Source organism: Pinus tabuliformis, chromosome 4_1 (genome assembly GCF_031772625.1).
Source record: "Pinus tabuliformis cultivar Carrire ecotype Pingquan chromosome 4_1, CPIR1, whole genome shotgun sequence".
Taxonomy (NCBI): domain Eukaryota; kingdom Viridiplantae; phylum Streptophyta; class Pinopsida; order Pinales; family Pinaceae; genus Pinus; species Pinus tabuliformis.
The window spans coordinates 652,971,619-652,985,701 of NC_142303.1; the positions used below are offsets into that span (position 1 = coordinate 652,971,619).

Sequence of the window (14,083 nt, forward strand, 5' to 3'; positions counted from 1 at the left end):
ATGTTTGATTGTCTTTGAAATTCCAAACATCTAGATAACTATAAACATAATGGAAATATTGTACATACAAAAATTGTTTCATATACTATAAATTAAAACAGAGGTGAACCATTAGACTATTCATCTTCTGTAGAATCAAATGGGTTGGATCTCTAGCAGTCGATCCAAGGAGTTCAGATTGCAGTATAGAAGGGATGTTCCTCTCAATGCGACTGAGGCAGCCACTTTGTTGTTGTAGCTAAATTTTTAACTGCTGAAAAACTTGATTGTAATCTGGGATTGTCGCGGCCTGCGTGACCGATCATGAGGGGATGTGTTTTAGTGCTTTCATCAGTGGTATTTTCATCATCCAATACAAGTGCAATGTCTTCTTGTATTGGGAGGTGCGACCCCGGGATTGGCTCGAGCCTGTAACCGAATCTTGTCATTCTTCCTCAAAAGAGGATGGCTCAGTCTCTACAAGCTCAGTCATTAGAGCCATGTATCTAATGTATCGATCAGGTGACCTTCTCTGCTTGCGCTATGAAGTGGGTGCTCCCACGTTCTCTCTAGCATCGTGCAATAATCTCTCAGCTTCCCTCATTCTTTTCCTACTTTCTTTGAATGGTTCTGATTGAGTGGTTGTCTCCACTCTTTGATCCTCAAATTGTGATTGCTCCACAACATCTTGAGGTTCCTCCTTTGGAGCTAAAATATTGTCACCCGATTGAATCTGAAGCTCCCTCTCAAGAGAGCACTGCATCACTTTCTTGAAATCGATCGTGCAAGGCCCCCAACGTGGTTTTTCCTTTTCTTTTCTTTTCTTTTCTTTAAATGATTTTTTTTAATATTTTTATCATATATATATTTTTAAAGTTTTTTAATTATGTTTTAAAAAAATCATTTTTTTATGTTTTTTTATTATAATGTTTGTTTTTTATTTTAAATGTTTTTAATTTTTTTTTTAATTATCTAAAATTTAATTTTTTTTGTCTTCTAGTTTTTTTTTTTTCTATTTTTTTCAAGTTTTTTGAAACCTTGGTTTTTTCTTAAATTTGTTAAATTTTACATGACGATTATTTATTTTTCACATTTTTTATTTTTAAATGTCATATATATATGTTTTAAAAAAAAAAATAATGTTTATTTTTTATGGTTGTTTTTTTATTAGAAATTTTTTTGTTATTTTTTAATTTAATTGTCTTGTTTTTTATTTTTTATTATTTTTTTCACTATTTCAATTTTTTAATTTTTGGGTTAATATATATATATATTTTTAATTATATTTGTTTCTAATATTTTTTTTTTTTTTTACATGATAATTATGTTTTTCTTTTACATTTTTATGTCTTTTTTTTGTGTGTATATATATATATCTATATATGTTTTTCTTGTTTTAATGTTATTATTTTATTTTTATTTTACAAAAAAAAAACACATGTTTGGAAAACCCTTAAAAAACTAACATCGTAGGACCTAAAACAAGAAGAGAAATAAGACAACTTGAAAAATTGTTAAATAATCAACATTTAAAAAACAATTGTGCATACATAGGACATAAAAAGTTTTAAAGTGTCAAAAATGTCTTTAAAAAAATGTTGATGCTTTTCAAAATCCACATGAAAATCACCAACATTTAAAAAAACATATCCACACTTCATACCTCCACTCCAGTACTTCACAATTAATGGAGACTAGCACAATGTCCTCGAAGGATTTGGTCGGACAACATCAATCATCGGGCATGGAGATTGGCAGCCGACCCCTTGCAATAAAGAAGCAAGCTGCAAATATAGAGAGGGAGCTCCACGATCTGGAATATATTCATCTTCCATCTCGTCTCCTTCAACAAGATGACGCCTCATACGTTGTCTTTCAACTTCTTCAGCAAGCTCCTCATACTCATGCCTTCTGCTTTAAAAAATTTGAAGTGTCAAAAATAAACCCTGTAAAAAAAGGGGATCGACACTTAATACATTAGAAAATTTGAAGTGTCAAAAATAAGCCCTTTAAAAAAGGGGGTTGATGTTGCATCAGTATGTTTCAAAATCAGCATGAAAATCACTATCATTTAAAAAAAAAAATTATACTTATACATAAGAAAATTTAAACTATCATAAATATCCCCCAAAAAAATAATTATTCTTAATCAACACTTTTCAAAATCGGATGATTTTTTTGCTACCTCAAAAAATGGGTAGTCGTATCAGTTCCCATTTCAAATTTTACGTTGTTCAAAAAAGTTAGCACTAGTCCTTTTGCATGAAACCATGGCTGAGAAAGAATTGGCCCATGAGATTCTATTGAAATTATGTCCCTCTTGGGAAGTTTGTGCCTCCAATGCCACTAGAATATGTGGAGGTCTTGTTGCTATGTGGAATCCTAATTACTTCTCTTTCAAAGCCTTCAAGTCATGTGTTGGAATAATATTTTTTGGTTTTTGTAAGGGATCATGTCATTTTATCTGCATTCTGAATGTTTATGCTCCCTAGCATAACCGTAAATAATTCTAAGAAAAGGTTGATGTTAGTGGGATTTTGGATATCCATTCTCTGATAATAGCGGGGGATTTCAACTTCAAATTGGAGGTTGGGGAATTTTTGGGTCAAAAGGAAATAAGGGACCTGCTAGCAAGTTTCTTTAAAGAAATTTTTAATCGAAAACTACTATGGGGCATTGTCTCCTCCCCATTGTGCCCATCCTGGAGAAATGGACAGAAAAGGGTTGAAGGAATAGGGAAAAGGATAAACAGGTTCTTCATTCATAACTAATTGTATTAGAGATTGCAGAACCTACATTCCACATCTTTCTTTTCGAAAGTATCAAACCTTGATGTCATGTTATTGGAATGAATTGATGAGAAGAACTTGATCTTGTGCCTTTAAAATTCAACCACATGCGGATGAATGAACCAAAATTTATTGATTTGGTTTCAGCTTCTTGGAACACCTCTATATTGTCTAACAACAACATGTCGATGGAGACTGTCATTTTTAAATTAAAAAGGCTCAAACAGGAGGTTTGATCATGTATTTCCAAGCGAAGAAAAAAAAAACTATGAGAGGAGATGATAGAAATTGAAGAAGAAATTTCATTTCTCATGGACCCTTTGATCCCATATTATTTCATGGAAAATACCAAAAATGTTGTATTAGATCTGGTGGAAAGGAAAAGAAAAATCCTTAAATACCAAGAAGAAGAATGAAGGCTTAAGAGCGGGATGGCTTGGATAAAAGGTGGAGATAAGAACACCTTGTTTTTTCATAGGGCGACTTCATAAAGAAAGAGTACTAACTCCATATGGGAAATCAAAGATGAACCAGGGAGAATTCTCTCCTCGTTGAAGGACATTAAGAAAGAAGCATTCCTATATTTCACTAAAAAATTCAAGGAATCAGAGGAAGACAATTTGGTATATAAAATGGAGTTGGCCAATTTATTCCCCCTCGTGGTCAATGACGAAGACAATCAGCTGATGGATAAGCCAATCTTATAGGAAGAGCTCTTAAAAACTTTGAAGTAGATGGTGAAGGATAAGAACCCAAGGCCATATGAATGGCCAGTCAAGCTGCTTCTTTTCTTCTTTGATCTCGTCAACTTAGATTTGTTGTAAATGGCAAATGGATCCTGTTGCTATGGAAACATATCAGGTGTCATCAATTCAACTTTCCTTACTCTCATCCCTAAAAGGTCAAATTATCTAAATTGATTTGATTATAGGTCCATATATTTATGCAACTTTGTTTATAAAATGATTTCTAAACTCCTAGCCAACAAAGTTAATAAAATTCTTCACTACACATCTTGTCGGAGCAATTTGGGTTCCTATCTAATAGAAAAATCCAAGATGCAATAGCAATCACTTAAGAGTGCATACACACAATTAAATGTAGGAAATTGAAAGCATGTCTCATGAGAATCGATCTCATTAGGGTTTATGATAGGGTAGAATGGGATTTCCTCATAATGATCCTTCATGAAATTGGATTTCCTCACAGACATGTCAAATGGATAATGGCTTGTGTATCATCGACATCCTTGATTGTTTTAATCAATGGTGAACATACTGATTTTATTTTTATTTTTAGGTGATTGAGACAAGGATGCGCTCTTTCCCCTCACCTCTTTATCTTGGTCATCAACACTTTTGGCATAGGTATTAAAGCTAAGAATGAGGTTGATGCAATTTCTGGCTACTGGGTTTCAAGGAACACTTCTATGACTCACATCATGTTTGTGGATGACATTCTTTGCTTTGGAGAAGGAAAAACTTCGGAATGGGAGGATCCTTTTCAACTATTTACAAAATTTGGCAAAGCATCTGGTCTCATCATCAATAAAGATATGTCAAAGGTCATTTATGATGATGGGGATTCATAGTATATTCAATAGATCACTTCTTGTTTTGGGGTTAAAATTAGACCTTTGTGAGAAAGTTTTAAGTATTTGGGTTTCTTTTTAAAACCCTCCAATTACGACCGCTAGATTTACATTTTTGATGAGTAATTTGTTAAGGTTCCAATGAACGAGTCCATTCGTTGTTTCTTTTAAATTGAGTGTCTGCATTTTTTTTATCAACCATATACTCATAATGATTTAATTAACACATTGCCCCATCCTTGTTCATTTATACGTTATTGCATTCCATACCTTATTGCATTTCAAATTAACCGATAACTTGGTTGGATTGATTGACCGCATAAAAACCCATCCACAATTATTGCTCTATTTTACATGAAAATTTCCGTATCATAAAAAATTTACCATACACAAACTTGTAAATAGAAAAATAGTCATATATCAATTACACAAGAAGATAATAAAAATTGCGACGGTTGCGGTACAGTCGTTAATGTGCATGATCCACATTCAAACTGAGCACAAAACCCGAAATAATAATCCAACACAGCCGAGCTTGACGTTGAAGGAAATAAATAATAACTATTAAACATTAGAACAGTGGTTAATATGCATGGTCCACATTCAAACTGAGCACAAAACCCGAAATAATAATCCTGCAAAGCCAGCTTGACCTTGAAGGAAATAAATAATAATTATTAGAAATTAGAAAAATGTATCATATTAAGAAATTATACAATAAAGAATGCACAACGAATAAGGGGTTTAACAAAATAATATGAAATAGAAGAAAGAACATCTCGCTCAAACAATAACCAGCAGCAACCGTAGCTCTCGAAATGACAAGAACGAATCCCATCACCATACATCTCTAACTAATCCACGATTTGTATGAGCAATAGCCGGAATGTTGTACACAGTATAACATTAATTAAATAAAAAATATTAAATCAATCGATAATGAAATAGCATTTCTTCATATTGATATAACATGAAGAATATTGGATGAAAATCAAATGGCTTAAAACCAAATCTAGTTCATCTATGAAACAAAAATTAAATATTTAGCAAGTCCACTTCTATTACTTTAAATAATTTGTTTAATTGTAAAATGTTATTATCAAAATGGTATGTAAATGAATTAAAACAGTTTTTATTCTCTTAATTGACTTCCAGGTTAACTCTTTTTCCTAATAAAATTTAAATCTAAAGTTCTATAAAAATTAAGTATTACCTAAATCAATTTATTTATATTTAACAAATTAATATTTATCTTTATATAAATTTCAATAAGATATTGAAAATTGTTTTATGAAATTAACATTTATTCATAATAATTTTCTAGTTTAAAGAATAAAAATATCAATTAAAAATCAATCTATATAATTTGGCATTACATTTATTTATAGTTAAATATTTAATTAATTTTAGGAATTAATAACACAATTCACAAAATAAACGTTTATTAATAAGAAATATACTATACCGAAGAAAGTACCATACCGCATTAAGTGATGTCACTAACTTCATCTTCCATTCAAGTGAGATCCCCTCTCACCAGCTGCCCTTTTGAAAGTGTCCAGATTCATTCCCGATGCGTCGTTGTAAATCTGATGCTTGACAAAACCACATGGTCAAATATCTTATTTACCCATTCATCCACATCATAGTAATAATAAGGTTAGTAAAATCTTGTTTCATCTCTTTATTTTAGATTTAGATGTATGGTAGGAAATGAACAAATTTGTACCTTATCCCGCAGTCCTTTGGCTTTGCCCGCTATAAAAGCTGCACGGTATATCTCTTCATCGTTGCCCTCCTCTGCCCATTTATTGCATTTTCTTTTTAGCTGAACTTCTAACTCGTTTACAAGACAGTCATGAATAACATATGCCAATTTGCGTAGCAATTCGGCAACCTGGTCCTCCTGTGCAGTCTGCTTCTCTAAGTAAGATTTCATATACAATTTCTTGTACCGGTTACATTGCACAGTCAAACTCATCCAGTCATTGGAGCCATGCCAATTCTCCAATGCCCCTTGCCAATTCTCCGATTCACTGGCTTCTTCACGTTTTGCAGGTTGAAGTGCTTCGACAGCCCTTTCGAGATTCTCTAGGTTCCTGAAATGTTGCTGCCACATGTTCCTCACATTGTCGAATTCTTTGTCTGCCTCCACATTGTCGGAACTGTCAACAAAGTCCAATAAATCCCATGCATCGCTGCAGGCTTTCATAGCATTATTAATAACACTAGCTTTTTTATAAGCCACAACAATGTCCTTTTGGATATGACTGTTAATAATATTATCTCTGGTAGCACCATTGATCGCATCAAAATTACTGGTGTCCTCATAGAAGTGGACCATACAATACATCAAGGAGACTACTTTCCTCTTCCACGACATTTTATGGAAATGATTTTCATCTTCATTCTTTGATCTGTTCAATGATGCAGGGTTTTGCTGTTTTACTAATTTGATCAACTCTGCACAATCCTCCTCGCCCTTTCTAATGCCTTGTTCCATCTTACCCTGTGTCCTTTTAAAGGCAATTTCATTGGCAGTCCACAAGTCACGTGCCATTTCTCCCGGCATTCGTATGTAATCCAAAGTTTTTTGTAACTTGGGAAAATGAGTCTCCTTGGACCTCCGTACCGAGCCGTACAACAACCTATCTTGAGTGCGTATTATAAAAGGCCGGATCATTCCCACTAACATCTGAGAGGGAGCCCAACAGGCTTTACTCAGCCAGACCATGACAATCTGCAGCCAAACCCTCATTGGCAGTAATATGGAATGGAGCCGAACTGTAGTGATTAAATCAAGGATAATCCTTTGCCCTGGCCTTCTTTGTTTAATTATTTTGCCCTTATACAATTGGCATCTTAACTGTGCATCCAAATCAGCTTTTAGGTCAACAATGCTCCGTGTCCAAAAATCCTCCAAGTATTTCAAGAACTCCGCCTTTCGTGGAAAATATAGAACGGCTGTGAACCATCTAAATGAGACAACCATCCATCCTATTAGTATAAATGCAAACTGAATAAAAATCGTTGTTTTATGGGCGATACCGTAATCTAATGGAAGTCGAAGACATGCCCATTTGACAACAAAGATGACAACAGCCATTGTGACTATCATTCCGGCTAACGAACTGAAAACTGATCTGGCCATTATATATTCAGGTTGGCAAACACGAGCCACAATCCAGCATTTGAGGACGTGATCTTCAGTGTTTTTACACATTTCAACGTTATCAGAACAACACCAGTTCTTACACGGCCCACCGGTATCAGAACAACACGAGCTCTTACACTCTGGACGTGAATCGGAAGTTGAAGGGGCACGTGGATGATAACACCAGTTCTTACACGCTGGACTTGAAGTGGAAGTGGAAGGTGTCGGTGGACAACAGCACCAGTTGTTACACTCCGGACATGATATGTAAGTGGAAGAGGTAGGTGGACAACAACCCGAGTTCTTACACTCTGGACGACGACAACAGCAGTGCTTGCAACATGAGAGTACCCAAGGAACCTTTTCTGAAACAATAGAGCGAATGCGCTTACCTGCCAAGACTGCGCAGCTCAAGAGAAGACTCAACACTGAACTGGCCATGAATAGGGTAGTGTTTGACACTGCAAACCAGAGTGATTGGCGGCGATTGTGTATCCTCCAAACGAAGTAAACCTCAAAGGCCAAACGAAACAAGACAGTCAATATCAAGCCTCCAATATCGCTCCACACATGAGTCCAGTTAGCGCGGACCATGGCAGGAAGCAAATAGCCTATGAATACACACATCATAAGTCTTCCGCAATCAAATAACAACTGATCCTTTTCCATTAATTGGGTCACTTCATCTCTTTTGTCCTTGGTGCCGAGATAGGTGATCTCCGACATCGCTGATATCCACCCAAGCATTTGGATAGTCAGAGCGGTCAGAACGAGAGCTTGAACGGGAACCCAGTGAGCACTCTTCCTGAATGCCATACCCACATCCCATAAAAGCAATAGCAAAAATACAATTGCACAAACGCACGATGGCCACAAATCTTGGAATTCTTGATAAGCCTGCGATAGGTTTGTCATCTTGGAACAGCCAAAGCCTTCACCAAGAGTCTCTGAGCTCTCTGTGAAGTATCTAGCGGTGACCCATGTCATATATATAAATAAAGATGAAAAGGAAGAAATTATTAATTTTGATTAGTTTTACATATTTTTATTTTATTTTTATGGCGCTCTATGAGATGAGTTGTTTAAAAAATCGATGAGATGATTTAGCTAAAAAAAAAGTAAATTAACGGACTTCAAAAGGCGAAAGTTCACAGACTGGATCGGTGGGTGAGTAAACAAATTTATTTAAGCGAAGAGTTGACAAAGTAGCAAATCAGTGGATCGAGGTTGCCCTGACTGCAAGTAATTGGCGAGAAAAATAAAATACAACGAAATGAGTACATCAAAAGGATACGCGTCGATCTATAAATTTATCCTAAACATGTGAAGCGCTTATAATGGAAGGTTGACCTAAACTTAAATGGCAACACATAAATCCTATACTATTGCTATTGGATATTTAAAACTCCTAAAAATACATTTATCAAACCTAAAATACATCTTATTCTAAGAGTCGTAAGAATACATTTATTCAACCTGAAATACATCTCTATGGGGTATTTAAGACTCGTAAGAATACATTTATTCAAACTGAAATACATCTCTATTGGGTATTTAAGACTCCTAAGAATACACTTAGTGAACCTGAAATACATCTCTGCATTCGCATGGCATGGGCATGAACATAGATATTTAATGTGACTTTTCAGCATTGACGTTACATCCATTTGGATGGTAATACATACATGGCATAGCATGTATGAGAGATAGTCGGCTTCTTTGCCGAACTTTCCGTCCACGTCGCCATACACCGTCAGAACGGACCAACGCAATTAAATCATTAAAGTATGGATCAGCGAGTATTCGTAATTTAAATTTTGAATTTTCAAAATGCCGCGCATAGCTACATGAACAGTAAAGAGGCAGGATTTTTATTTTTATGGCTTGGATTTTTGTCAAACATAGTGCCCCTGTTTCAATGGCTCGGCTGCTTAGTCTGAAATGAACTCAGAATTCTGCAGAAGGAATTCTGTAGATAATACATACATGTTATGGCATCTATGTATTACATGCTCGCATTATAGACTCGGCTTCACTCGTTTCATTTTCATCACAACTGTTCTGAGATGAAAAACTGTACCCTGTCTGCAGACACTGCCACGAAGATTGGCCCATTAAACTGTACCCTGTCTGCAGACACTGACGCGAAGATTGGCCCATTGCTTCAATTTTGAGGACTTCATTTCCTGCTTCCGCAATAATGGAGGACAAGACTGAGTTCGTGGCAAGTGCTCTGGTTTCCTTCAACGGAAATACAGCACAGACATCACGACAACACTGACACCGTGGGAGCTATGAATGAGGTGAACTGCTCCAATGGCAGGGTTTCACAAAAACAAACTGCAGATTTCAGCAAATGTATTCGCGGTTTTGGAAACAAAGAGAACAGGCAGAGAAGAATTGAAATGGATGAAAAGATGGCAGGGGATATATATATACAGGAATGAGGTAAACCGGTTTTTTATTCTGCTTTTCATATTCATCTATTTGGAAAAGAGATATTTATGGGGGGTTTTGGGAAGTTTTAGATATTTTATTTGGGGATCCAGCTGGAATGCACATGAATCCACCACCTGTATGTCAGCTCGGTAGCTCTGGCAACACGAATATTCAAAATTTATAGCTTGTACATATTATTCAGGTTAAACTGTGAGTTAGAAATAGTTTTCTTGAAGTTTTATCACTCACTATTATTTTTTATTTTTTGGGTAAATTAAACAGAACCAATTTATAGCAAATATACTGAAAAGTTATGGAGATATTGACATATTGTTGTTTCTTTCGATCTATTTTTTTTATTTTTTGGTAAATTAAACAGAACCAATTTATAGCAAGTATAAGGAAAAGTGATGGAGATATTTACATATTGTCGTTTCTTTCGATCTACTTTGGAGATTACGACCAGTTTGTCCACACCTGGTTCAACGAAGAATTATTTCCAATGCCAGCCCAAAATCATTGTGATGCTCAGCTGTATAAGGGATTGCGCGATTTTATAAGATATTTCTTTGCTTTGGAAGTAGTTTTGGAAAGGCAAATGGACAGGGTGGATGGTATGCTGATACATATACACAAAGTAATTAGACGTATGCTGCCATGTTTGAAGTCAGTGATTCATGTCTTTTACTGACTAGAGACATTCACGGGTAAAGAAAAGATGTTTGAAGTACGCTTTCATCATTTATCATGGGCCCCACTTATACGGCAATTTCCGATTTGTCCCCACTTGACTAATGATAATTTATACACACTTTTTTCATATGATCTGTGCCTGATTCTCCATTCTCTGTATTATTTCCATTATTAGTCCCTGCCATCTGGCAATGGCCAGGGACTATAGTAATCGTTTAGGCCGAACTTAGCATTAGTTCACCTGCTTGTGGAATTCACTGATTACGATATAACCAAAGTTTTTACACATACACCGATTAGCGACCCAAAGTTTTTCAATGCAGATATATTCTCCTTCTTATTTGGCCTCTTCCCGAGGCTGAAGACCAAAAGCATATGTTATAAGTAGTATTTGGTTTCGTATTTTATACTAGCGAACTTGATGCTAGCTTAATGCTAGCTATTAGCTGAGCACACATTAAATGCCAGTTTTGTTTCACCGGCGTACATAGGAAAGTTTAATATGATTCCTTTGGTAGCTTCCGTTTTTGACGTCTGGATCTTTACGACGTGTGGATCTTTCTGACACTGACATTTGGATCTTTGTAACAACTATGTGGCGCTGGGATCTTCAGAGTTGAGTTACTAATACCTTATTGCTGAGAATCCCAGGTCTCTGTCTTCATTTTGTAGACTATGCCAGGCCAAATTGGTTGCCTCCCGCCGGAACTGGTCCCTGTCCGCCTCGTCGGCCATCTCTGAGACTGTCTCGGCTGTGGCGGGATTTGTCTTACACGACTCCTTCTCTGTTCACATGTAGCAAATCAATTCAGAACCTTTTTCGATTAATTCTTATCAGGTAACAGGTTGGAGGTTTTCATCTTTTTGACTAATACTATTGCATGAATGAAATCACTTCTCTCTGATGACCAAATTCCATTTCCCGGAATTATCTATTGAATATTTAATGCATTGCATGGAATTTTTGTTTATTAGAGACCAAAATTTCCTTTTCATGACCGTGAGCATCCACTGTAATATGTTAAGAGTTAGGAGATGGCTGTTCATTCTAATGGCGTGCAGGTACAGTACCTGATCTCATCTCGGCTGTCTCGTCGGCCATCTATGAGACTGTCTCGGCTGTGGCGGCCATGTTTGCTAAAGATTAACCGCTGCGTGACAGAGTATCAGAAACCTTGATATTTTATTCCTCTTCAACCTAACCTTCTTGCCAGCATAGCAATTTCAACCATTAAGTGCGTTTCACAGTTTATTTCTTTTGATTTGTTGCCAAGTTCCAGACAGTCAAATTGTGTCCTCAAAACATAAATGGTATAAACTGTACCCTGGAAAGAAAGAAAAAATAGACGTAAGCAGAGTATCTCGTCCAAGACAAAGCTATGAGAATCACTAGATTGTTGTAATATTGAATGTATCATGTCCATCTCTCAGGGATGAAAAAGCATGCCCTGAATACATTAGAATCTAAAATAGCATTGAGTTTTCTCAAAAGACTTATTCAAAAGCATTTTAACAGGTTTCAAAGACTTTCAAATCGGGGTTACCCGCATTCTTTCGATATTTAACCGTTTAATGTTCTTTTAGTTACAAGCGTGCAGCGATTTCATAGGCTTGTAAGCAACAAAACAATACAATTTAGCCGCCAGCCTTTTAAGCCAGCGAATGCAAGCTTTGAACAAACAAAAAGGGAAAACAATTCGGTCTTTCGGCGGTTACAAACTAGAAAAATCTAAGAATATCTTTCAGATAACACACAAGAAAAAAACAGAAGATTCGTCAAAATAAAGAGGTCTCGGCAACTAAATCCAGCTTTTCGAAACTGCGATGTGCATTACGATACAGAAGTAAGATTTTTCACAACTAATCCGTACTGCAAAATAAAGTGAAATGTGACCTAAATAAGGACAGAGAACTGATAAATGCCAGCAAACAAAGCCTTTATGTTTCCGGCAACGCACAAGTCCAATTTTTAGCAAAAACAGAGTATCTCAAATTCCATTTTAGTTTTCAAGAAGATTGTTCTTAAATTCTGCAGGCCACGGATTCTTTCAATGACAAAAGCTTTGCAGCGAAGCCAGAAACAGCGAAAGCCGCCATTTTCATAACTAGATCATTAAATGAGCTTACCTCCTAGAAAATTAGCCGATCGAGAGCTAAATCGATGCCTCTTCAGAATGTGCATCTAACAGAAACACTCCTCTACTCTTAAGCCAACACAATCCGCGGCCTTTAAAGCTCTTGAGCAGAGTTTCCATGCAGCCTCGCCATAGAAGGGGACGGGACATGTGGAGACAAATATGCTCAGAGCGCAGGGAAAAATGTCCAAAGGATCAAGAACCAGCTCACAGAATGTGAGTGTGAACACGAAATCCTAACTGCGACAAGTGAAGCCGGTCATCCGAGAGAGCTTACCGACCTTGCATGTCGAAGGATATGACATTTGCGATCGGGAACTAAAATCTGGATCGGATGTCATCTTCATGGAGTTCTGTAATAGTGACCGAAGACAGATGTTTTGGATTGTTACAACAAAGTTGCGAGCATGCAAGCCACGTGTTATGGCTCTACCTCTGGCCTAACATCCTTTCCAATGTAGAGTCGACCATAAAATATTTGCATGCAGAATATACGACACGTGACCACTGCATTGAGAAACTTTTCCCGTTTGGTTGAATGGTCCATTTTTTCTAACATTACATAAAATCATGTTTTCATTTTTCAGAGGTGCGTTGCAGTTATATTCGTAGATTGTAATATATGTATATGTTAGGGTGTCCTCCCTTCATATGCTTTTAATAATAATCTATTGTTTTTATTGTCTTAGCTTGAAACATTTGAAGGCCACAATTTCCTATAAGATGTCCTAAAATTTCCCATTAGTCCTCGTTGGGTTTGAAATGTATTTCGATAAATTTATAATTAATTGATAGAGTTGTTCCGATGGTTTCTAAATTCTTATATTTCCTTTATTTTTCTTAACTAAATTTTTAACTGGTTGTACAGCATGTGCTAGAGCATGGGAAACCCCATGAGTAAGCAGTGTAGAATCGGGTACGTGATAGCGCAGGCCGAGAACGCAGCTACCCTTGCATACAAGGCTTTCCTTGCAAGATACAAACCTACGACGTAGCTAAAGCAAATCCCGTTCCGCGGCCTCCTCCATGACAGATCCGACGACAGTTCGAAGAAAAAGAAAATATTCTTCATTGAAGCAAATGCAAGCACGCATATTTCTTACTGTCCTATTCGTCTGAACATGTATATGATGTAATTCAAGCCAATCTGGAAACAGAGGGCAAGATCTACGTATACCCCATTTTTGTATAAAAAGATATGATCAATACGTTGTAAAAGCACATCAAAATATAGCACCAATTAAGCACAATAAAACCAGAAAATGTTGCAAAATCACATTAAAAAATAGCACAAGCACAATGA

The 14,083-nt window shown here is 36.2% G+C and overlaps 2 long non-coding RNA genes across 2 annotated transcripts; one reads left to right on the top strand and one right to left on the bottom strand.

Moving 5' to 3' along the window:
• Positions 1–11,180: 11,180 nt before the first annotated feature.
• Positions 11,181–13,007, bottom strand: LOC149177760 (uncharacterized). Its single transcript, XR_016258795.1, has 3 exons — positions 12,773–13,007; positions 11,717–11,970; positions 11,181–11,430 (listed from the first exon to the last, which is right to left on the bottom strand). It is a non-coding gene; the product is annotated as an uncharacterized LOC149177760 (long non-coding RNA).
• Positions 11,360–13,844, top strand: LOC149177761 (uncharacterized). Its single transcript, XR_016258796.1, has 2 exons — positions 11,360–11,483; positions 13,649–13,844. It is a non-coding gene; the product is annotated as an uncharacterized LOC149177761 (long non-coding RNA).
• The last annotated feature ends 239 nt before the right edge of the window (positions 13,845–14,083 follow it).